This window comes from Python bivittatus, unplaced genomic scaffold (assembly GCF_059951505.1).
Source record: "Python bivittatus isolate LINGU-HERP-01145 unplaced genomic scaffold, Pbiv_v1 ctg000210_np1212, whole genome shotgun sequence".
Lineage (NCBI taxonomy): Eukaryota > Metazoa > Chordata > Lepidosauria > Squamata > Pythonidae > Python > Python bivittatus.
Window position 1 is genome coordinate 9,675,471 of NW_028277053.1, and position 26,199 is coordinate 9,701,669.

General features: G+C 40.4%; 1 protein-coding gene and 1 non-coding gene across 3 annotated transcripts in view; both read right to left on the minus strand.

Moving 5' to 3' along the window:
- Positions 1-26,199, minus strand: part of FGFRL1 (fibroblast growth factor receptor like 1) — a 179,074-nt gene that overhangs the window by 22,267 nt on the left and 130,608 nt on the right. The window lies entirely within an intron of this gene.
- On the minus strand, positions 7,263-7,369 carry LOC112540052 (U6 spliceosomal RNA). Its single transcript, XR_003084098.2, has one exon. It is a non-coding gene; the product is annotated as a U6 spliceosomal RNA (small nuclear RNA).

The following is a 26,199-nucleotide window of genomic DNA, read 5'->3' on the forward strand; positions in this document are numbered from 1 at the left end:
TTAGGAGTAGCTGACAAAACAAGTTTCAGTGTATCAGCAGCATCAAATTTCAGCTTCCAGTGCAGGACATCTTTAGATGTGCTTCTTGCAGGTAGTCTGTAGCAAAATGTAATAACGCGGGAAACAATGCTTACGAATTTAGAGCCAAGCCCTAAATTTTTTGCAGGGATTGCTATCGAACCGATGCTAAATGCTCTCAGACTTCCTTGCACATTTCAAGCAGGGGTTTTGTCAATCAGTACCTAATCCTCTACAGGCGGGTCTTCTGAGACTAGCCTCCCTTCCTTTGTCTACGGTCTCAGGTTACAGTGTGTCCACCAAGCACCCACACCCCCCTGCCTGAAACTCCACTCGTGCACGCCACCTAATTGGCATTCGCAGCCATACTTGAGAGGTTGCCAAGCCTTTCATGTGAAGCTAAGTGCGGCAAACGCGCCAGATCCTTTGAAGATGCATCTCTGCTTGTTACCCAGCCAATGCCTCAATTGCATACAAGGCTAGTGAAAACTCTGCTCCTTGCATTCCCTCCCCAAAGAAATATGAAGGGGAGTGGCTGAATTAAAAGAGAGAGAGAGAGAGGGAGAGAGAATGAGACAGATCAGGTAACTTCACTGGACTTTAAAAAATGTCTTGACTGAGAAAACACATCAGTGTCCCGCGGCAAAAAAAATAACTGTAACAGACGTAGAGAGTGAAATAGAAGAACAGTTGGTCTTCCTCCTTCATTCAACAATAGCGAAAGAACGAGCTAAGATCTCCCCTTGATCTGCATACTTTCTTTATGCATTGCAGTAAATATTGATGGCTTTATCAACCTCCTAAATTAATATCTGTGTATCTCCACTTCCTAACTTTGCAATTCATATATAAATATGCGGAGTATTCAGCTACTGATCACTGATAGAGCTATCATCCATTAATTTGTCTAACCCTCTTTTAAAAGCATCAGTACAAGAACTTATCCTGCATGCTAATTATCTATTGACTGAGTTCACACATGGAACTGAGCCATTATTTGATTAATCATGGTTTATTGAGTTGATTAGTTTTTATACATTTTTATTTATTTTATTTTTATCTTGCCTATCAGCACCAGCGTGCCAGAGAATTAACCTGAGACTACAAGCCACCATGGTTGATTTCACCGAATGCAAAAAGCCAAACCTCTCATCCTTCCCCTCATATCCCCTCCCTAGTCATAATGTGTCCTTGTTTTGAGTTGCTTTCACCTGGATATAATGGCTAGTGCCCTTTCTCCCAAGGAAGTGACAGCTGGTGGCTTGGATCATGCCCAGATCTGGTGTGTTTTTGCACCCAATCCTATCCATGCCTCATTCACATTTTGTTTCTCTAGCCAGGCAAAGGAATAGAGGTTATCTTCTTTTTTCTTAATGATTGAATTGAGATATTGCATTGCTAAGCTAAATTATGTGTATGTGGGGGGGGGGGAGGTGTTCCCTCTTGGCTTAATGCAATGTATACATCTAGTCCTCGTGGCTCATTTTTCGTTTACCATTATGGTTAAATTAGGCTACGGACTGTAGTTTAAAAAGTCATAGATTATCAGTTCTACGGTTGTATTGTTGTTGTTGCTATAGGTGCTTTTGCATCTTCTTTTCCTTTGCAGAAAATGTATTAGTAATTTGTTATTGCTTTTATGCTTTTTTAGTATCTTGAAGCTTTTCTGAACTCTTTGAGGATGGGAAAATCAGAGTAAAACTAATTTTTGAAATCTACTGAATAATTAAAAATGATCCCATGAAGATCAGTAAGAGGCAGAACATCCTGCCTGATGACTCTGTGCAAACACAACAGAGACATGCTCTCTCTTGAGACAATGAAGTTCAAAAAGAAGGAAGTGGGTTTGCCTGCTCTCCCTACCTCTACTCATAGGAGTTCAAATGTCCACTACTCATCCACACGCAGGAGACCATGGAGGAAAGAGAGGTCCAAGATAGAATAAGCAATCCCCGCCTCAATCTTCTGTAGGATCTTGCAGTGAATAGTGGCGTCAATTCCTGTTAATTCCTTGCATAATTAGAAATAAGTAGAGCTGGCATTCAATGCAACAAACAGAATGTAGAAGAAACACCTGGACTTGGATCATTTTGTCCTTCTCATAGGATCTTGGTTCCATTGTGAAGGAGAATGCCTAAATGGATGGGACCCCAGCAAGCTGTATCAGGTCTTGTTACTGTTTCTCCTTGGAGTGTAAAGATGGAGGAAAGTTGGGTAAGATTTTTTGGCTTTTGTATAAATATAAATTTACTTTGAAAAGGAAAGCTAGGTTGATGCACAAGACAACTTGCTGGAAAGTCTGGATGAAAGAATATATTCTGCTCCTCTTGGAAGATGTAAACATTATCAAGAAAAACACCTTGGCTTTGTGAGAGACCTTAGTTCTGACAGAAGAAGGGTTAGTTAACTGGTTAATCTGCAAGATTAACAAAACCTTGTGAAAGTTAATAAGCCAGAAACCTCTGATATATTTGCTGCAAGCAGGGAATTTCAAATGTCCAGACTTTGTATTTTACAGTACCATACTAAGGTCCCTGATTTAAGCTTGCCTGGTAGAAAATCCAAAATTTGATGACCACACTATGGGACCTGAGGGCAAACTCTCCCTTTTTTCCATATTGAATGTCTTTTGCTGTATGAATGGCTCCATTCATTCCAATGGAGACAAATGGGTGGTCCAGTCCAGTGACAGGAACTTTGGAAGGCAATCTCAGATGAATCTCTTCCCAGAGATCCCTGAAACATTGCCCTAGAGATCTGTGTAGACCCTCCTCAAAAAGCAGAGTTACAACCCTAATCCCTCCCTAACAAACATTTCTATTCCAAAGAGCAGAACAAATTCCATGTTGGCGTAAAACGTCTAGTCTTAAGTAAACCTAAATGAACATATTTACTAGATATGTTTGAGCCTGGTTGAGAAAGAATTTGCATTTGACTTTCTGAGCTGGTTGTGCTTCAGCAAGGAGTGATTTAAGCCAGTGGCAGATTCCAATCAGGGCTCTAAACAATACTCCAGTTTATTTAACTAAAAATATAACCACAGCGGTCCTCTGTTGTCCACAGCATTTTTCTTTTGTAGAGCATTGAGGCTTCTCATGGCCCTAACTCACTACGGCTGGTTTGGGAGCATTCAATGTCAGGGGTCTTGAAAGCTCCATTTCACAGATGAACCAACTTTGCATAAATAAACCAAGCGACCTTTGAACAGAAGCCCAAGAGCTGAGCGCACTTCAAAGCCAGTAGAGGAGGCTGAATGGAGAATGAAGCGATCATCAACCCAGTCCATACATCATTACTGCAGCTCAAAGCAGTTCTCTTTGAAAGAACAAGGGATGAGAGTGAATGAATGAATGAGAATGAAAGGGTGGGCAGAATGTGAGATAGGAGAGAAGTGATGTGACCTGGTCAGGCTTGAAAAATTATAATGAGCGTTTCATGCAGGGACAAAAGAAAGATGGAACAACTCCACTCTCAAGATCTGTTATCAAATTCCAAAGCAAACCCAGCTTCCAATCCAGAGCTAGACTGTTTATAGGCAGTCGCCATTAGACATACGTTAAGCCAAGATTTTCAGAATCTTTGGGAGACAAAGGCACCTAAGAGAATATACCTCTTCTTCTTCTAGAGCACCATGGGGAACCTCTGGAGCTCCAGTACATGCTTTTGAAAACCTGAACTTGTTTCAAATTTGCCTGCACAAAAACAACACAAAACAGGAACCTCTGTGTATACAGCTATCATTTTTAAAAATCTCTGGATCAATAGCTTATTTCAGAATATTCGCAGACACAAAAACATCCCCACGTTGGAAGAAAGACACATGACCTATGTGCGGTCGAAACAGATAAAGTGAATCCTTCACCTAAGAAAGTCACTGAAGACAACCCAAGGTAACCGACTGCTCACTCTTGCTTTTTCTAAAGCCATTCCGAATAATACAATAAATGCTACGAATCAGTTTTCGACACCTGATGGATCAGCTTCTTTTTACAAATTGAACAAAGCAAGTAATTGCCTATTTTAGGATACTGATTAGCTAGCTGTTATAAGATTGTGCTGGATTTCAAAGGGATATAAAAAAAAAGAACCAGGTAACTGCCAATTAATCCATGACTGTTAAGTGGAGGACAGAAAAGAAAGCGTAATAAAGGCTAGAAATTCAAAAGGGTGAATTTAAATCATACAACCAGCTTGGGTCCTTGTCTATCTTAGAGTTTAAAAATGGCAACATGGTGGCAGCATTTCCCCCTTAAGGCAAGGAAGGACTGAAGCACTAGGATTCATTCTCTTACTAGAAATCATATCTATATTATGATATCCTGTATCATAAGGATGGGGAAAGAACAAATTCTTGAATAATAGGGACAAAATACACAAGAACATTCAGGAGCCCTGCACTGCTGTAGATTGAAAGAAAGTGAGCAAACTTCTAAAATCACCTTCTGGTCATTATGGTCAACCTGGGCAGTCCACAAGATTAGGCCACATTTGGACCTTTTAAGAACACAGCATGAACCCTTTCACAAAATGGTCAAATGCTTCACAAAATGGCTGTCCGGATGGGCACAGCCAATCACAAAACATTTATCAGTCTGTAAACCTGGTGAGGATATTCCTTGCTAACCCCTTTCAACCCCTTCTCTGGATCCCCTCAATCATCTCTCAAGCTTCGGTCCCTCCCATCTGTATGATTGTACTTCTGTCATTTTGAATGGGCCACTGGGCACGTTTCCAAAGAAAGCACAGAGAAGCAGTTAACTATTTTGTTTGTTTTCTAAGAATGCCTGAGGAGCTGATGTTCAGCACACCAGATTCCAGTTAATTTTTTATTATTAAAGTAATTTATTTTTTGGAAAAAATCAGATATGGCAGAGACCTTGATGCATGTCGAGCAAGGGGGCCATTAAGTTAACTGGTGTGTGACTGCACCATGTTGAAAACTGCAGGCAGACCCTGACTGAAAGCAATTCTCCAGGATTTCAGAAAGTGATCTTTCTGGGACCCAGCTGTAGCATGCCAGAGACTGAACATGCAAAGGAAATACCACTGAGAAAATGGAGAAGGGATGGCCATGTATGCTAATTTAAAATAAAAATATGACCTGCTTGCACACACACACACACACACACACACACACACACACATACAGAGTTGTGCTGGAAATATGGCATCTCAAATTGATATATGTTTCTTTAGCTAGGTGTGGACAGATTCCAGACTGAGACTACATGCCAAATCTGAGATTTATCAGAAGGTCTAGATCTATTGCCTGCTTGTATGCTAGACCAAGTCATGCAAGAACATGTAAAGTGCTGCTAGTCATGACTCCTTCATGATGGTATGAACTTCTGTAATAAGACTTGTGACTTTTTTGAATACCCAAACTTCTTCAATCTACCGAAGTAGAGATTGGGAATAGTGGGGGGAGGGGGGGGGATCCTCCTTAAGTAAACTGCCTTAAAACCTGAAAAAAAATTAACTTTCCCTGAATTTAACTTTGCAGGTAACTTAAGCTTCTTTCATCACTAAACTGTTGGAAATATATTGAGTAAACATTCTGTGGTTTACTTAGAGAAAGACCCAAGCAGAATCTTTTCAGTATGAAGTTTCAAATGAAGCAGCATATGATTCTTTTTTTTTTAAAATCCTAATAATGCCACTCTTTTTCATTATTAATATCACATTTCTTGCTTCTGGGACAGTCATCAGTTTTAGTAAACATTTTTTTAAAAAAACCTTTTCTCTTAAGAGACAGCGATGACCACAGCCCGGTATTATATTTTAACTGCTGAACTTGATTAAAATGGATATGGTATCGGTATCCAAAAATAGCAATTTGCAAACCATAATCTCACACCAGTCTGGCTAACAATGATATCTGAGACATATGTTCTAGTGAGGCATAGAGAACATGGGCTAAAAGTGCCAGAAATGCTCAGATGTGAAGCTGGGGGTGAAGGATTGTTAACATCATTTTGAAAAAGACAAACACTATTGTTACAGATATAATTTCACTGGCAACTATGTGAGAAAAATTCTCAGTGAAATGTCTCCACTACAAATACTCAGTTCTGAAGATCTATCCAGTAGAACTTTGATTACTAGATTTGGACAAAAATAATTACTTTCCTGATCACTTACCAGTTTTACAGGCCCTATGGCTTATTCTTTTGACCACTAATATTGTGGTTTCTCTGCAGGAAATGCTTGCATTCCAATTATTCTTCTATTTGCAACGTCCCACCCATTTAAAGAGCAATGGCAAAGGACATTGTCACCACAGAAAAACAACAGAATGTCTGCATGAAAGAAAATTTATTTTTGACTGTGGAACATTTTTTAAGGGTGGTGATAAAGCTTAGTCCTCTGAAATTCCAAATCAGGCTTAACAGAAATAGCATAAAGAACAGGTTAAAACAAGGGTTGTTCAGGGACAACCCTGTTCTCTCTCTGTTGGCCCAGAAGTTGTTTTCTTTCCAATTCTCGAGCATTATTTGTAAAAACTGGGGCTTCACTTGCCCATTGTCCAGTAGGTTCATGTGAATCAGGCAAAATCTAATTCAGTTCATCAAGTCAATTTGGAAAGTCAATCTGATTCTGACAGTTAGGAAAATCATATTCAGTTTGGACACTGAGATTTCTGAACTGATTTGGAAAAAGCCTTGTCTGCCCATCAATTCAGAGACATCTGATTCAATGATCTGAACTGGCATTCCAATTCAATTTGGAAAGAAAAAATGATTTAGAGATTTGATTCTACAGTACTGCCTTCCAATAGCATCCATAAATGGAATATACACAACCACTCTATTATCTATCATGGGAAAAACATACCTGTCCATTGGTAGCTATAACTTTCATTTTTATCAGACCAGTACAAAATTTGCCAGGAAGTGAGATCCTCATGAATGGATGCTCACTGATTGTAAGAGACATTGGTTTTCTGTTACATTTCTTTACACTCCAAGTTTTTAAAATGCCTATAACTTTTTTGCTTTTTATCAAAGCTGAATGGAAGATTCAGAAAATTTAGATCACTATGAGTGACATGTGCTAAATTTCATAGGCATCAGCACACAAATTAAACAGCCTCTTGACCACAGTGTCTGCTTGTTCCGACCACTTCTCTAGCACACTCAGTAATCCTATCTCTGATGACACTGCCAAATATACACAAACACACACCTATCAGTAAGGACAAAATGGGCCAAGGGGATGGATAGGCTTATAAGGAAAAAAGACAGAATGATATATTATTTACAACTATTTCTGCAGTCATCCTTGCCCGGGGCTCGTGCTAATCTTCTCTGTATCATTCTAATTTGAGCATATGTGCTGTTGAAGTAAGCCTGATTTACCCATTAAAAATCCAAGAATGAATTATTTGTAGGAAGGATCATTAATGGGGAAGGAGTAAGTAAAAATAAATAAATAAAAACAAAACACCAGTTCAACTGAAAAAAAAAATATTGACCTTAAATAATAAAATAACAAATTTGGAGAAAGGAAGGGAAAGAAAGGGAGGGAAAGAAAGATGGGATGGAACAGGAAAAGATCGGAAGAATATCGAAAAAGGGAACTGAGTCAAGAATGGGAGTAAGGGGGATGAAAGAATAAAGCACTCATTCACATGAGAAACTCTGATGCATTTACAGCAATGTTACATTCTAAGTAAAATGTAGATTATAATTGTCAAAGGTTGCTACTAGGCCAATGGCACAATTCTTTCTCTAGGAATTCAGCACTCTTATGGGAAGTCAAGTACTAGGTAGGAGTTGATAAGATACTTTACTGAAGATACAAATAGCTTTAATTATGATAAAGATCTACGAAGACTAAGAATCTGGCTCTTTATATATGTAAGACCCAAGGTTTAGATCCTGGGTTCTCTCTCCTGCCGTTTTGCTCTACTGTAATGGATGGCTTTCAGTCTATTCCGCATGCTGAGTGATAGGCTGAACCTGCCTGTGTTTACAAAATGTTCTTCATACTCCCAGACTCCAGGTTTCTGCCTTGCTATCTTCAGTATTTAAAATGATCTCTCTAGAGGATATACAGTATAATGTCAGATAAGGGTCTAGAAGGGACTTTGGTGATCATGCAGTCCAATTACTTCCCCACTGCTGGAATCCACTGCTATAGCATTCTTGACTCTGTTTTCAACATCTTCAGCGAACGAGGGTCCATCATCCCATTTGGTAGTCTGTACCGCTTGTGAACAACTTTTACCACGTTAGGAATGTTTTCCTTATGTTCAACTGAAATCTACTATGTTGTAATTTAAACCCACTGTTCTTGTCCTGTTTTCTGGAATAATTGAGAACAAGTCCACCCCACCTTCTACATGCCAGCCCTTCAGGTCCATGAAGACAACTATTATGTCTCCCCACAGACTTCTAAACATACCCCTCCAACTATTTATCACAAGTTAATCCTTCCAGGCTTCTTATCTTGGCTGCTGGCTCTACAAACTAACATTAATGAATAGTCATGGAAAAAAAAATCTCTCCTTTGGTTCAGTATAGAAAGGTCATCAAAATATACAGTGAGGTATTAGATCTCCAAACCATACATACAAATTCTTTGAACTAAAAGTTCAAAGTAGTGTCCATTAACTGTTGGCGCTGTCTGGAAATACATCTAAATAGAATATTTCTCAGTGTAACAGAAACTTACATAATTACATTCAATTAAGCTCTAAAGTGTTCTGGTTTAAATAAATCATATGTATTTAAAGAACGAAAATGTGGAAATACGTTGTGTTTGTTTCTCCCTCCTTTCCTGAATCAATACAATGATCCCATCTTTTGGGTGCTTTGTATCTAGTTAAGCCCAGGCAGGGAGATTATACAAATCTTAATATCTCTTGCCAATTTACCTTGTAGTTCCTGTTTTTCCCTAACTCTAAAGAGCAAATTGATTCTCTAACAACTGCATACCACATTAAATACAGTTAATAGTGCACGGTATATTCTTAACCTCACTGATGGCTGATCACCCCCCTTCCCAAAAATAAAAAATAAAGTAAGGGGACTCTTGAGAGGATTCTGAGTGACTTCTGGAGAAATTCATTCAGAGATGTGAAAACTGAAAGGAATTAGAAAATGAAGGTTAAGATCTATGGACATCCTTTGAAGATGGAATGCATACACCAATGACATCCATCACTATGACTATCACTATGATAGTGATGACATCCATCACCACTATCATCTCTCTAGGATTCTATTATCTCAGAAGGGAAACTTAGCAACTGGACAAAGAAGAACCTGGCAATTCCAGGTGGCCCTCCAGAGGACCTTAAAGATCTGGCTCTTCCCCCAACTTTGGCAAGGGTGGCTGGAGCCCCTTGTTAGGTGTATGATATGTTGCTGTTGAGCAGATTTGCCATCTTGCTTATTAGCTCTCTATTTTGATTGCAGTCTCGCCCCGGTTGTCTCAGCCCGCCCCACTCGGTCCAGCAGAAGGGGCAGGTTGCAGACCCCACCGGTCAGGGAATTTCGATTGGTGGGGTCTAGGCAGAGGGCCTTTTCTGCTGTGGCTCCCGCCCTATGGAACATCCTGCCTCCCAAGGTCCGGTGTGCCCCCTCCTTCATGGCCTTCAGAAAAGGGGTTAAATCCTGGCTCTGCCAGAAGGCCTGGGGGCCAGATGGGGGCTTGCATCTGTGGAGATGGCTGGTGGGGTGATGGGTTTTGGCTTCCCCCCCCAGCATCTTGAAGGTTTTTAGTGCTAAAATATACAGGGGGGTTTTAGGGCATTTTTAATGTATGTTTGTATTTTAATTATTTATGGATTTTAGTCACCGTTGGAGGGATTGGTATGTTTGTTCTTTTTTGTTATTGTGAGCCGCCCAGAGTCACCCGTTGGGGGAAATGGGCGGCATACAAGTTTAATAGATAGATAGATAGATAGATAGATAGATAGATAGATAGATAGATAAAATATTTGTGTTGTTTTTATGCTGGAACCATCCAGAATTGATTGGAGGTGGGCCTAAGTTGGAAAGATTTCAAACCCTTTCTGCCATGGGATAAGATGCAGAGTATGGAAGCACTTGTCCAAGAAAGCATTTTTGTCAGCTACGAGCAGTTGGATACAGGTTTCTTTTGCAGCAAACCTCTAACACCCAAACCAAGAGTTTCGTTGGACTCCTTATGTCCAAATTAAATCACCCTCCCCCGTTTGCTAAAGCTGTCTAAACTGTACGTGGCCAGTCGCTTTTCTCCTCTTTTTCCCCTTCTCCTCTGGCTGATTCTCAAATGTCCCTCCTGGAGACATTCAGGATCAGACAGCCTTGCATCCTGCTGCTCATATCTTTAGAGAACTGTAAAAAGATGCAGCAGCTGCGTCTTTGTAGGCACAAAGCACTATTTAGGGTAGATGTTATACCCACATATACAAGAGAAAAGAAAAGAAAAGAAAAGAAAAAAGAAAAAAGAAAAAAGAAAAAAGAAAAGAAAAGAGGAAAGGAAAGGAAAGGAAAGGAAAGGAAAGGAAAGGAAAGGAAAGGAAAGGAAAGGAAAGGAAAGGAAAGGAAAGGAAAGGAAAGGAAAGGAAAGGAAAGAAAAGAAAAGAAAAGAAAAGAAAAGAAAAGAAAAGAAAAGAAAAGAAAAGAAAAGAAAAGAAAAGGAGAATGTAAGGGAATGTAAGTGTAAAGGACTGGAAGGAAAGAGATAAACAAAAGAGAAATGCATTTTAGAACTATATAAAAAAGTAAAAGAAACCTTCTTTAGTTTGGTCTCAGGGGGAAAAGGGTTGCTCACTCCTGAAATTGGGGATGAATTTAAATAGAAATAGAAAACTGACATAGAAAACTTTCCTCTGCTGAGCTATCCCACAGAGGAATTTCATTGCAAGGTAACCCAGAAGTCCTCTTTATTTCTCATATGTTAGACAGAATACCCTGAAGTAACAGGAAGGTAACTGAAGAAGGTCCTTCTGGATTTGAGGGAGGGAGGGGAGAGGGCTCATAAATGACATAAACTCTATGTAGACATTTACTCTGTGATTCTTCTCCTATGAATACTCAGAACATGATGGAAAGGGCTGGTTAAAAATGGATACTACTGAATAACAAAGGAAGATTGATGTGAAAGGTCAACCCTTGGAAAACATTTTCAGAAGAAGGGATGAAAACAGCTCCCCATGTTATGTAAAATAACTAGTTTGAATCCTGAGCTACAAAAAGAAGAATTCCACCTGGTTATACTTTAATATTTTATAAAGTCCAAGACTTTAAATTGTATCTCAAAACGCACAGGGTAGCAAAAAGGTGGCCTGTTTGTAAAGTCCCCTTGATGTAGTTGTCCACACACATGAACTCTCAATGCCAGTTTATAAAGAATGGGGAAAAGTACTTCTGCGAAACCACATACTGCAAAGTGCCAGGGATTTTGCAAAAAAAGATTGAGAAGGCAAAGTTAAAACATCGCTTGCATATTTCAATTAACAGAATAAAACTCATCTATCACCTGATACACCATCAGTTTTTGCATTTAATTGTGTTGAGTCTTTATCCTCTATAGGAACATACAGATTAAAAAAAAACACACACAATTTTGAGTCCACCCAACATAGAGAAGGGACCTTTCACCTAATTTTAAGAATATAGGAAGGTTCCACACCCCCCACACTCCCCCATTTTGCTCAGCAGTGAGGAATCAGGCACAATTGGCAGTCTATATCCAGGCTGAGTTCTGATTTGCCTTTGCTCACTCTGACACTAGCAAAACACACACGCAGCCCATACACTTTTCAACAATTGTTTGGTATGACAGACCAAGGTAAGCAGTGCCTGGTGCAAACTGACTGTTAAAAGCTGAGATTTATGGCTTCAAGAAGAAGAGGAAGGACACAGCAGCTTCTTCAGTTCCTTATACTAATTCTCTTCCACATCTGCTGGCCGTAACTTTAGCAAAGATCAAGGAGAAGAAGAGGCTTTACTGAATTAAAATATTTAGCATACTGGCTAGTCATCATTCCCTTTGAAACCAATATCCATCTGGGATTTGACAGGCTGGAGCTGTAGCAGTCTTGCCATACCAGATCCCAAAACAGTCCAGAGGGGAACCACATTGCTACAGGTGGATGCCACGAATGAGGGGGTCAAGCCCTTCATCTCTTAGGACCTAACCTCCGACAGCTATCAAACAAGATTTGTTGCTCATTTCAGTAGCCCCGTTAATAACAATGACCTTAATACAATTCTTGGTGTTGAAATCAATAACTCTTCTATAGTCATATTGTTTTTTTTATACAGAGTAGCACTGATTCAGATTCAGACCAGTGAGTCAGCCTAGGGTGCCTTCAGAAACAAAGACGTTAGATCCATGTAGGAATTTATAGTCACATTTTGGCTGGAAAAATAGCATCAAAATATATTCTTAACTATATCAGGTTGTTTGGAGAGCAGGGTCAAGAATATGAAGGTAGCAGTGCCAGCTATGTAATCAGAACCCCAGCCATTTTATATGCATTATGATAAAAAGTTGGCCGGGATTCCGGCAGGCAGCCACATCTGCCACGAGGACTTCTTTGACCCTTTCTGCAAATGCACCTGTATCTGATCATTGTTCCATCTCTACTATACAATGCACTGTACATCAAACAGGTATATAACTACGCATGGGAAAATCGTATTCTCTAAGATGTGTCCCCTGACCTTAGCAAAAGACATTTTAGTGGGAAATAACAAGGAAGTATCTACTTAGAGCATCCCATTAAGAACGCTGATGCCACCTATGTTATTGCTTTGTTTGAGAAAGGAAAAGTCTATCAATAATCTGCATTAATAATGTTATAGATATTCTCATTTTTTAAAAATTTTGTTTTACTCCTCTTGTTGTTGTTTTAACATGAGGAGCTCTGGTCCAAGACTCAAGAATCATAGCACTTGTCCCTTACTGAACATAAATGCAGGCTTTATTTATGCAATTTATCCTCCACCACTGCTACCTCATGGACTCTAGACAGTTTACAGATGTTAAAATTGTACAAATTTGTTTATTTAGTAATGAACGTCTTCCCTCCAAAAACTATAGGCAATGTACAAAATAAAGTTATAGTACGATGCAAACTAGAACACTCTAATATATACATAAAAGATAAAATAGTAGTAGTATCTCCATATTTGGTGCAGATCTTATTCTAGCTACTTAATCTCCAGAGAGTTTTTGGAAAAAACAGGGTCTTGACCATTCTCTGGAAGGCCACAAGGGTGTTGACCATTCCTGATTTGGGGGATAGGCTGTTTCAAGGAAGGCGAGCAGCTGCAAAGAATGCCCAATTCCATGTCTCCTCCTATTATACCCCCAACAGAAGAAGTCCTTCAATAGGTGTGCCCTATTCACATCGTCACCAAGATATCCAGGATCTGAGCCATATATGGATTTTAGGTGATAACCAGTAACCCATGCAGCTCTCATAGGAATTGTGTTATGGGACAAAGCCATGACTGTCCAGGGAATACAGAGGGAGTAGACTTTTGACCAGCTGAAATTTCCAGATGATCTTCAAGGGAAGCCCAATGTAGAGCAAACTGCAGTAATCCAACCATAATCATAAACTCCAATTTCCATCTTGCACGGCCTATTTTAATTATGACTATTGCTAACCAGACTCCAGAAAGTGGAGTTCAGTCTCTAAAACTTGTAAAAAAAAAAAAAACTGTGGGTGAGCATTACTAATGATCAAGGCTAGTATTGATAAAACTCATAACCGTATTTAAGAAATTAAGAAAAATTAGCTTGGGGAGGGGCAGCAATGGGTAATCTCATAGTCAGTTCCTAAAACCTTTACTGTCCTTAAGGATGGACAACTCTACTTTAAATGTATTCGAGGAAAACTTGAGTGACATTACAGTCTCACTAGAATGGGAGCACGTCAAGCATAAGTCCAGCCTTTATGTACATTAACATCTGTCCAAGACCATAAAACATAAATCTGGAAATATGCTTGATAATTTAAACATGGTGACAAAGGCCTCCTTGCCCCAGCATTTTCCAGAAATATTAGCCATTTAATTTCCATTCCAGCCACAGTATAACAGGTAATTGAAGCTTCAAAGTATTTTAGCTTAATAGAATTTAGCCTGGGAAAAGAGAGAAAAAAATCCCTTCCCTTTCTCTTAATTTATTTACATGCTTGAACTTTTTATACTTTCAACTTCTTTGCAAATAAGTTAAAAGCAAACATACCATCTAACTTTTTTTCTAGCTCTAGATTATTTTTGTGATAAGAGCAGGGACTGCAGAAAATATTGAAACAATGGAAGTTAAAACTGTGAGCCGTTTCCTAACTATCAAACTGAAGAAAGGTGATTATCAAATTTTGCAAACAGCAGGAAGAAATGCATTCCATGGTTTATAGTCATAACTGTATTTCAGACCACAAAACGAAAACAAAAGTTTCCACTGGTAGGGATAAAGATGATATTTGGAATTTCGTTTTTATTTTAAAAGGAACCTGCCACATCCTGAACACAAAAACCTGCAAGGAGGGAGGGAGGGAGGGAGGGTTGGTTGGTTTAAAAAAAGGAGAAAGAAAGTTAAAATGGCAGACTTTAACATGTTAGTTATGGTTTCCTTGTATAGTGGCAAACCCTACATCTATATACACAAGAGTGCCCAGTTGTTCTAAATCCAAAGCCTATGAATGCAAGTTTTAAATAAGTGTTTCTGTTCAGTTCTAGAACTACTCAAATGTGGCTCACTGCAAGAATGTTAAGAAGCAGCAAGCAAGAGACCTTGCTTCAAATGCTGGAATTCTAAAGCTAATCTGGAGATGTAAATCCACTGTGAACTCCCCAAGGGCTTTTTAGTACAGTCTTCTAGGCCACCCAAAACACTAGTGTTGCTCTGGAGTGAGGACATCTGCAATAATCACAACTGTGAGAGATTAACAAAAGCGTTCAAAGCACTTCTTGAAGTTCCAGGGCATCTTCAAGTAATCCTTAAATCATGAAAAAAAAAAATGGAATTCTTAGAATATAAAACTGAGGGAACCACAGAATTACAGCAACAAGAATTAACAACAGGGAAACTACACAAAACGTAATAGAAATACCATTGGGAGTCATGATAATAAAAAGTAGGGGATTCTTTGGGGATTAAGGCTGGATTAAATTCCCCGGCTGTCCTAAACAATGTCTAAAAGTTCCCTAACAAGAATCCAATTCAGCAGTGACAGCAGAGGAATCAAGCAGAGGCTTCCGAAACAAAAAAAAAAAATCAATTCTGACATCTGAAACCCCAGTCCCATACAGCCCTGTATGCAGACAAGAGCTGTGACACTTCCAAGTCCCAATTGCTGGAGTGTTCTTGGATGAACTTTTTAATCATAGCACTCAAAGTTTCATTGAACTTCTCCAATTAGCCATTTGTTTGGCAATGGTAGAGGACTGACATGAGATGATGAACAGCACAGGCAACCTATAACCGCTCCATCACTCTGACAAGAAGGTAGCTGCTACTGTATATCAGTCTGGATCTCAAGGAGCTAAGCTATCTTGGTAAAAATGTCAATTTAGTCCTGACTTACACTCTTAATATTTATCCAGCTTCAGGGTATTGCCTTGGGCCATCCAGTAAATGTGATGTGCAGTCCGTATCAGTAAATACATACTGCTTCCCTCATCATAAGCCCATGATGTCTACTGCCATTCTCTGGAATGTAATGGCACCTTGCTGTTTACCACCTTCTGGCAAACATCACTTGGATCTCTTGGATCTTGAATAGGTTCTACTCCTTCTCTTTCTCTTCCTTGACTTCTCTGTAATGCTCCTGGTATCTCTGTAGCTCTCTTCCTTCCTGTGGGTACATTTCTGTCTATCCACCTACTGTATGGTCTCTGGTTGGGCAGGTTCAACATTTGCTTCCAGAAGTACTTGCCCTTTCATCTTGACAAGTCACTCAGAGCCTGGACCTGAAATAGGTCCCATGGCTCATCCCTGTTTCTCCTGTAGGAACAGTATATCCCTGGTTTCTAAGGGAAGCTCTGAGCAATCCCTTCCTGTCAGGATCAGAAGACCATCTTGACTGACTCTTGATCCTTCTCTCATGGTAGAATGGTCTCCCTACGTGTTCTGTTAACTCATCCCCTCGTAGGCAAGGCATCAGGATGGTCTTCCATCACTGAAATTCCCATTTCCCTTTCCAGCCTTTGCATTGAAAAGGAGGCAAAAAATTATTTCTCCCCCATCTTTGGCAAAGAGCATTTCTCCTTCATCTTTGGCAATCAGCATTTGCATTCATGGTGCCTTAACCATGTGTTGATTCTGACAAGCAAAGCATATACAGTGGAGATTATGGATCCAATATCTCTCTAGTCATTAACGAAGAGCCATCCACTTTTACTTCCACTCACTTCATGGGTAGAATATCATTCACAGAGAACTTAGGAAAGTATCTTTGTATATATGTATGTATGTATATAGTATATGCATATGTACTATTTATAGACTGCCTGACTCCCAATGACTCTGGGTGGCCTACAATTAAAAATAAAAAATTCAAAACACACACAAAAAAGAATCATGAACAGCCTCAAAAACAACATGTAATCAAAGAGAACTCATCCAGCATCCTTCATCTGCCTCAGACCCTGGGAGAATAGCCAGATCTTCAATAGCTTTCTGAACATCATTAGGGTGGGAGCCAACCGGATCTCAGGGGGGATATCATTTCAGAAGGTAGGTGCTGTGACAGCAAAGGCGTGCTTCCTGGGTCTCTAAGGAGACACTACTTATCAATGAGACCTGAAGCATACCTACTTTTCCACATTGCACCAGACAGGCAGAAACAACCAGAGACAAGAGGTCCCTCAAATAACCAGGCCCTATTACTGGGAGCTTACTCTTGTCCGTGAGCTTAACACTGAACCTGATTTACTTGGACCTTCACTTGGGACAAGTACTCTTCAGAAGTTCCACATCTCCACATCTGAAGGCTGATATGTCAGGAAATCTGCTCCTAGTGGTGGCTTGGGAGGTGCAAGCACAAACTGATCTAACTTAACTGATGCTTGATGTGGTGTAGCCATTGAGCCACTGACAGGGCAGGGATCCTCTCACCACAAGAATTCCCTGGGGAGGGTTGGGGCAAATCCTACATGACAAAGTGAGCATCTCTATCACGTAAGAAGTGGATTCCAACTTGTGTATGCCTGATTCTGTCTGGCATGAAAGGCAGGGAAGGGATTGTGTCAGGATAGTGAATGCAGGCTGGCCTTTACAACTCCTGGTGTAAAGAGAGCAGAGAGGTTTCAACCAGTGTTGAAAAAGACCAGGTTTCATGGTCTCATCACCCTATCTGAATAACTGCAATATGAGGTCAAGACTTACATAAATGTTTGAAATTAACTCTTAGATTAAGAATTAACTAAGGCCACACCAGGCACTAACAAGGAAAGCAGGTCTCTTTTTACTCTTGCTGGAAAGCAAATTTCACCAGCCTTTGTCTGTTCCACAATTGTTCTTCACAGTTGGTCCAGAGAAGACACATCCAGCCACGGGCTCAAGTGTCTGAATGTCTCTGTTTGACCTCTCTCCGTTCCCCAGGGACAGCACGAGGAAGATCAACCACATCTAGCTATTTTATGGACTTTATTTTCCTTACAAACATCACAGAATGAAGAACGCCTCTGCTTTGTTCGTTCATTTTGTTTTCCTTTGCGTCCCTTGTTCCTTTTAATTTCTGCAACATATATTTTAAGCTGTAAATGTGACATCAGAAAAGGTCTTCTTTTCACTAATAAGCCAAACTGCCTGAAGAAGAGGCATCTTAGAAGGGAGGAAGGAAAACAAACAAAACATTTCAATCTTCCCCTAAGTAACAAATCCTGTGCTTATTAGTGTGTGTGTATGTTATTAAACAAAATAAAAAAGCTTGTGGAGGTTGGCTGTAAGGGTGAAGCAATCAAACGTCCAAAGGAGATGGGGGTCATAGGCAGATTTGGTGAAGGAGTAGTTGGGATGACGATGTGTTCGGTAGGGAGTCATATGTCAAATGGTTGCTGCTTGTGCCTGGATTCTCAGGGGTTGGCTATTCACTAAAGTGCCTATTATCGGCTTTGAACAAAACCCCAGCTAGGCCCATTGCAGAAAACAGGGAACTTGACACCACGTTATCTATGATCACGCTACTAAAATGTACTCCAGGTGGAGCTTTTAACAGGTGTTCACCAAAATTCTTGTCTGCCTGTTCTGAAAGCTCTGCATTTCATTTCCAAGTTCAGTTCAAAGTGCTAATCCTTGCATTACAGTCTGGCTTCACTTGGCTTCTTGAGTAGGCAGGGAGGGAGGTCTCTCCTCCACCCCACCTGGCATGCTGCTCTTCCAGCTTTCATCTCAGACTTGTGATGTGACATACCCTTCCTCAGACCCCTTTACCCACCATCTAAAAACACAACATCCAAACTATTTCTTATTGCTCAGAATGAACATCAGAATTCAACCTCAGCACTCTGGTTTGAACAACCTATTGGACTTGACTACCCTAATAGAGCCATTTTGCTATTAAATTATTTAATTTCAATATTGCCATTTCTTTATAAAAACAAACCCAAACTCCATGTTCATGGAGAAAAACTATTTATGTGGTCACTGACTTGATGGCACATAATCGTTCAATCAAAACTCCAGATCCACTTGCTATGAGAAACTTGGAAGTGAAGGCACTGCTGATTGTGTGAGTGAGTGAGTGGGTGGGTGGGTGGGTGTGCAAATTTAATCCAGAATTCATAAATACCTTTCCCACCTCCTATTCTAGCTAACATGATTTAGGACACCTCAAATTCACTCCCTCTTCCCTACTTGCAATTCCTTTGTTCATTTGAAATATTCTCAAGTAAGGAAGAACATTTCATGTCAACACTGGACAACTTGAAGAGCAAACCATGCTACACTTTTACAGAAGATGCTATTCCTTAGAAATGGGACTGGTCTGGAAAATTTCTTGGCAGACTACTTCTTATCATACTGGTCAGACTGATACCTGAGGGAAACACACACACACTCCTTCACTCCTGACAGCTTGGTTTTGAACTCAATTCCTAAGGAGGTCTAAAACCTTAAAAGGGCAAAAAAAAGAAAAGAAAAGAAAAGAAAAGAAACCCACAGAGAAAGGCAAAGCTAGAATGATAAAATCAAAGCTCTGCAATTTCGGATTTCAGCAGAAACCTGAAAGAAAGCATTGCAAAAGGCCTGCCTTTTTCTATTTCTTTTCTTCCCTAGTTCTTCTGCTGGTGTTCTGTCTCAAGAGGGTTACATTCTCAGACCTGAATACTTCTAAATTAATTGGCTGAGAGAGTTTCCCTCCTCCCTTCCTTTTTTCTTCTTCAGCTGAGATATACACTTGTAAGCCATTCCATAATGAGCTACTGTGTGCTTGTAGGGCAGGAGGGGGACCAGCTACAGAAGAGTGGAGGAACGGGAACCCCAGGGAGAAGAAAAGAAGCTTGTACTTATGACAAACACTCCACGGGGAAGCCATGAAAAGCCCACCAAAGAGAAGAGAAAGTGCTTAAAGAGACAACCCACCCCCCCTCCCTCACCATCCAGCACCTTTTTCAAGCGGGGTCCTCGACCAAATATCTTTGCTGTCATTTAATGAGCTACAAGTTTTCTTTTCTCCTGGACAAAAAAGACTTTTTTTCCCCCTTTCTTGAACATAATCGCAGGCAAACGTATCCCAGCCGTGAGGTCAATTCAAATCTTGTTCCTCATGTTTGATGGTAAGAAGCAGGAGAAATGCTACAAGCCAACGGAATGTCCTCTTGGCGTGAATTCCATCATGATATCAGCTCCTTGAGGAGCTGATCTGCTGCCTTATTCTCAGCACTGCTATTATTATTTCTCCAGTACATTGAAAGGCATTTTTATTTTATTTAAGTTCTCATCCTGTCAATGTGATAAAACAGGGTCTTGACTCTCAACAGACTACCTCCATTAGCAGGGTATCTTTGGGGGAGCACAGCTATAGCTTTGTACCTTCAAGTTCAGTCTTGACTCCCGGCAACTGCCTGGACAAGTCCATGCAGTTTTCTTGGCGATGTTTTTGGAAGTGATTTGCCCTTGTCTTCTTCTTCCTGGGGCTGAGAGAGAGGGACTGGACCAAGGTCACCCAGCTGATTTCATGCTTAAGGCAGGACTGGCACTCACAGTCTCCCAGTTTCTAGCCTGGTGCCTTAACCACCCCACTACCCAACTGGTTCTCTCTGTGGGGAGGTGGGGGTAACAAAAATCAAGATGGCATGCATGTCCATGTGATTGAAGATCTGCAAGGTGCGGCTCTGACTACACAGTTGCACTTGCCATCTTGACATTTTTCATCCCCCTCCCCGGAGGCAGCTAGTAAATGCAAAATGCCCCATCAAGGCCAGTCCTGTCTCCTCTGCCTTAAGTAGCAAATCCATGGGCCCTGTGCTGCAACTATCACACAGCCCTTGAAAGTGCCCATTGCTCTTGGAATTAGCTGGCCTCTAAGAAAACGAGTCCGTGAGAAAAAGACACCTCAAGTTGTCTACCAAAGGGCATTTCTTGCAGGGAGTACGAAAAGCAATTAATGAGCAACCACAGGACAAAGGCCGTTCTGAAAGCAACACACGACACTTTTGTGCATTCTGCGTAATTACGTTCATCTCCGTGACACAGAATACCTTTCTTGAGTAATGCCTCAACAAGGCAAAGTGGAGAATGGAGCCATTTTTTGGTTGGAGCCAAAAGAAAAGCAGAAATCAAAAGACAATGTCCTTTGGGTAATATGATATAAGGCTTCACAGCCAGCCAGGCACTTTCTCAAGATGCCTGAGGGGAGAAGGTGCCAGGCCAGAAAGCAGGAGGTGGGGAGTTCTAGTCCTGCCTTAGGCATGAAAGCCAGCTGGGTGACCTTGGGCCCGTCCCTCTCTCACCTCACAGGGTTGTTGTGGTGGGGAAAACAGGAGGAAGAGGGAGTACTAGGTATGTTCACTGCCTTGACCTATTTAAACAATAATAAAGGCGGGATAAAAAATCTTTAAAAAAATTGGATTTCTCTCCCAAGTCTTCCCTTTCCTTTAACTGTTCCAATTCAATACGACCAGCATGATTTTCAGAGTTTTTCCCGTTTGCGCTGGAATTATGTCAGGAGTGGGCAGCCGTTGTGGATAGTTAAGAGCCACGGGATCTTTGTTGCTTTTGCTGTCCTCTCTAGAAATGCAAACACTGCCATATTAAAGAATGAAATAACACAGACCATATTTTGCTGGGCAAACTGAAAAACCAATACAAAACGCAAAATCGTGCCTTAAAGGAGTGGATTACAATGTACACCCCATAACCCAGATTTTATTTTATTTTATTTTTATTTTTGGTGCCTTTGAGTCAGTGTTGATTCCTGGCAACTGCCTGGATGAGTCCCTGCAGTTTTCTTGGCAAGGATTTTCAGAAGTGGTTTGCCATTGCCTCCTTCCTAGGGCTGAGGGAAAGTGGCTGGCCCAGGGTCACCCAGCTGGCTTTGTGCCAAAGGCAGGACTAGAACTCACAGCCTCCTGGTTTCTAGCCCGGTGCCTGTAACCACTACACCAAACTGGCTTTCCATACTCACGTAATGTAACTCAGATACAACAGATTACTTACTACCCATTGGAAGCGGAATAATCCATAGCACACAATCTACACAGTCTGGCCCTTTTTGTAAAAGAAACATCAGGTTAAATCTCAAGTTCTGTATAATAGTCAGGAAAGCAAAGGAAAGGCTCTGATACTCAAAAATGCAAGAGACAGCAACCAATTAAAAGGATCTTTCTGAGCTTCTAGTTCAATAAGAAGGCTATATAAATAGCCTCAAAGAGCATATTTATTCCTAAATCATACTGATAAATTATGGACATGTGATAGAACTTTGAAAAGTAAACAAGAGCAAACTCAGCAAGATTGATGATAAGCTTACTTTTGTATTGTCCTAAATATGAAAGGTAAAGTCTCCTTTAGGCAGAAAACAATACTCTAATCAAGGAACCACCAAGGAGGAAACCGCAGTATGTCCCCACCAGAACTGGCAAGGCAAGCTATTGCTTATAAACAGGCAGCAAACCCCACACCCATGCACTGATGATGTTACCCAGTTGGGTCATGAAATGGCTGCAGGTCAACAACCAAGCTTCAAGAGGACAAGAACTCCACAGTTCAACCCTGAGCTACAGATATTCTCTTCTATGGGAGTCTTCCTTAGGTCAAGCTCTATTCCAAGTAGACATATACATGTGGTTTTCTTGGACACCATACAGAAATGCTTTCCCACTACCTCCTTCTGAGATATTTTTTGTGATTTTCCAGTCTTGTCTGCAACCATAAGATTTCAATGTAGATGCTCATCTGACACTGCTTAGCTTATTTTGAGGACAGCTAAGGTCTGGTTCTTCTTTGAGGGCAGGTAAGGTTAGGTTGGAGCTGGTGCCTGCAACCTACAATGTTAAGACTCAGTCAAGCTCCATTTCCAGTGACTTCATGGAACCATTTTTTTCAACTTCCAAGTTTATCCCTGGGGTTTCTTGGTCATTTCCCATCAAAATAGTAACCAGACCTAGATAGCTAAGGTCTCATTGATTTTATTCTGTACAGCATTAGTATGGTTTGATTCTTTGATATCTTTATAGGAGATACAGTAGGAAATACACACACACACACACCCCTCTATTTTTGACCAACAAAAGATTGACCAGAACTTTCAAACTGAGAGAAAACAGAAAACAACATTAAGCATAATCATATAAAAATGGGAGATATGGGTACTTTATAGGAAGAGAATTGGAATAGGTACTTTAAGAGCAGAGAGACACATTTGAGCATCAAAATTTGGTGTTATTTGTTCGCGCACTCCATTTTTTTTAATTGGTAAGAACTATCCTGATAACATTCAGTGGCAAAGATATACAAAGATTTGGAAAGGAGGCAAATATTGTCTCAAAGACCTGTACCTGTCCAATCTTGCAGTTTCTCAAATGAGAATAATGATATTCCAAACTATAAGGAACTGTGGGGGACTAAGAGATAAACTGGGGAAGCCATAGAGAGGACAGAGAGCTCCTATTAAAGGAATTGGGGCAGAGGGCAAAACAATCTTAAGTGGAAGGAAGAGGCCAAGTGTTAGTAGAAACATTGTTTTATGGGACAAGAGCAACAGTTCTCACTATGTGCTTTTGGAACTAAGGAGCAAGACTTCTCCTGCAGATCCCTCAGAGAACCAATCAGGCTTGTATCTTGCAGGAGCTTCATCTTTTCCTCTCATTCTTACACATATCCGGTCCACCCTTGCGCAAGCCTACTCCCAATGTTCCTTGTTCCTGGACTTCCATGAGATCTGTTTCAAAAGAGCCTTTCACAACTTCCTCTTTCCCTTTTGTTGCACTGGCAAAAGCAAGGCTTTCAAGAAAGGGTCTTTGGAATGTATGTTCAATCCAAAAGTTTGTCCAGAGTCTTCTCCTCTGTTTTGAAAAATACACTCCTGGCATTCCTCTCAGTTCTTTTCATTCCCGCAACCTTTTGTTCAATCAGTCCCCATTCCAGGAAAGGCAGTTTAAGACACAGGAGCAACAAGAAGGGAAGTGGGGAAACTCAGCAAGGCTACAAAACATCTTGAGCCAAAGTTCTTGGCCCAGAGCAAGAATGGCCCAGTGAAAACAGTATTGTGTGTGGCCCAAATGCAATGGGTGACTTGGCCCAAGGCAAAAGAAAGTTGTCATTTGCTTTTCTATAGGAAATTAGCCTGAGGTTAATGGGAAGAACTTCACCCTTGAATGCCCTATCCACCATTTCAGCTCTTGTCTTTTTGAAAAAGAAAAAAATAATAATCTCACCAGCAGGGGGCAGTCCCTAGCTAACCATGGCTGATCTTAAAAATTCTAACCAGCCTTGGATCTGGCATTAGCAGTTGGTTACCAGAGCTAGAGTCTAGCTGGGAAGTTGAAAAACCTCTCAGAAGGTGGCAATGGCAAAGCTACTTGTGTCGCCAAGAAAACTGTATTGACATCTCCCAGCCACCAAACATGGACTGCAAAAAGCATGATGACAGCATATAGCGGCCATCTGGACTTCTGCAGCCCAGATCTGGCAGAGCTTTGAGACTCAGCAACTCACTCTGCATACAGAAGTGATTAGGCAGGTCATCCTTGGGGTACATTTGCAAATTGCCCTTTTTTTTCACTAATCGCAGTCATGATGCTTTGGAGTTCAAATCAAGCCAGGCTGAGCTAAAGTTATCTTTTTGCTGCAAACTGGATAGTTCTCTAGGATGAAAAATTCACTAGCTGCCATGAAGTGCACGAGGACAGTCTCCTGAAGAATACTGTTCAAGCAGAAAAAAATGGTGAGCTAGACTGTGAAGGTAAAAAGTAGAAGCAGAAGGCTGAAGCAGGAGAAGGGTGTTTTGCAGACACCTGCTGTGGTTTGAGGTTTTTATTTTTCAAGGCAGAAAATGGGTGCTCCAACCACATCCATCACACTTAGAAATCTGTAAATCTGCCTTTATCCTCACATCTGGCCCAGCATTTCTCATCCATCAGGAGCACTGCTCAGCCATTGCCACAATCTTTACTGCAGCAACCCCCAACAGCTCTGAATGCAACGTTAACCAAGATACTTATTTTATTATTTGCACCAGGGGTTTGAAAGCTGAAGCTTTAGGATCAAAACCCTTTTCTTCCCTGCTGCCTTGAGTCTTCTTCTTCCTAAAACCACTGTCAACTCACGAGTGTGTCTTTTTTTTCAGTGATCATAATAAAATAAAACTTTCCATCTGTCCTAAATCCTGTGGTTAGGCTCCTTGCAGGAATAGCCACTCTCAACTGAGAAGGATAAAGGATTAATTCCTTTGGCACAGGTCATATAATTTTAGCTTAAAATCAGATGCAGTTCTGAACAGTATAATCATCTATATCAGTCTTTTGAATCAAAGTGAAAAGGGATGGTCTAAGGATGCTTTATCTGTGGGATTTTTACTGGATAAGAAGCATCAGTCTTATGGCTCGCTTAATCCAGCCTTCTAGGACTGGATTTGAACCAAAATGCCAACTGTGAACTGTAAACTCAAATGTCCACACTCAGCTCTTTAAACTGTAGCCATCAATAGCAATACTTGTCCTAGTGAAGATAAGGCCTGTTGGTTTCTTTACATATTTTTCAGTTTATATGAAAACCAAGGTTCTCCAGGAATAACTCTTTGGTCTTTGTTATCCATTTTAATTTTTTTTTTGTTTTTTTTTCACATCCAGAACCAATACAATCGCTGAATGTTGTCTAAAACTTCAACCATTTACGCCCTCTTCTGCACTACACAGAATCTCAGCTTCTTCTGACAATATAATTGTCTCGTGAGTACACAAATTGAGATGGAAGGGATTACTCATAAGCATACAGTCAGCATACCACTTTTGGAAGAAGTTGGTTCCTTGCAAAGGAAACATACTTTTATTTATACACCGATGGGGGAGAAGGGGGTTAAATTACCACACGTATTTAAGAACATCAAAAGAAACCATAGTAGAGCTCTTTGTTTCATTCACAATAAAGGCAAATTATTTTTAGCAAATACAAATTAAATATTACCCCTCTGAAGCGACAGAAAGGGTGAGGTTTCTCTCACCTGCTGTACTGGGAACTTATGTTAGTCTTCCTTCATGTAATTTTATCCTCCTCTCCCATCAAAGCTATGTGGGTAAACCTTGAATCACTGCCCTTGCTTGCTTGACTTACAAGAATGTCTTTTGAGCAGACAAGTTGCCGTCTTCAGATTTATTTTCCCTTCAAATCCCTATTTTTAGTGTCAAGTCAAGATGACACAATAATAAAAGGCATTATTAATGGAAAAATGGCAACAACCCACAACTGTTAGCTCAACGCAATCCTATCACAGATTAATGTTTTCTCTAACTTGAAAGTTACACACACACACACACACACACGTGTGGAAGAATTCATCTCTGTACCTAAAGGGATGGAACAGAATTCTGTTTAAAGTTCTTATTTTATGAGCTACTCTGAATAAATAATTCTCACATTTTAATAGATTACTAAGCATGCCTTTTGCAAAGCTGTACAAAGGCAACACTTGGGACTAGATTATTGTACAGATTATTTTTTCCCCTATGAGCTTGCCACCTTTATTCTGTCTCATCACAGTCTGAAGGGCAGAAACTTATGATATAGCCT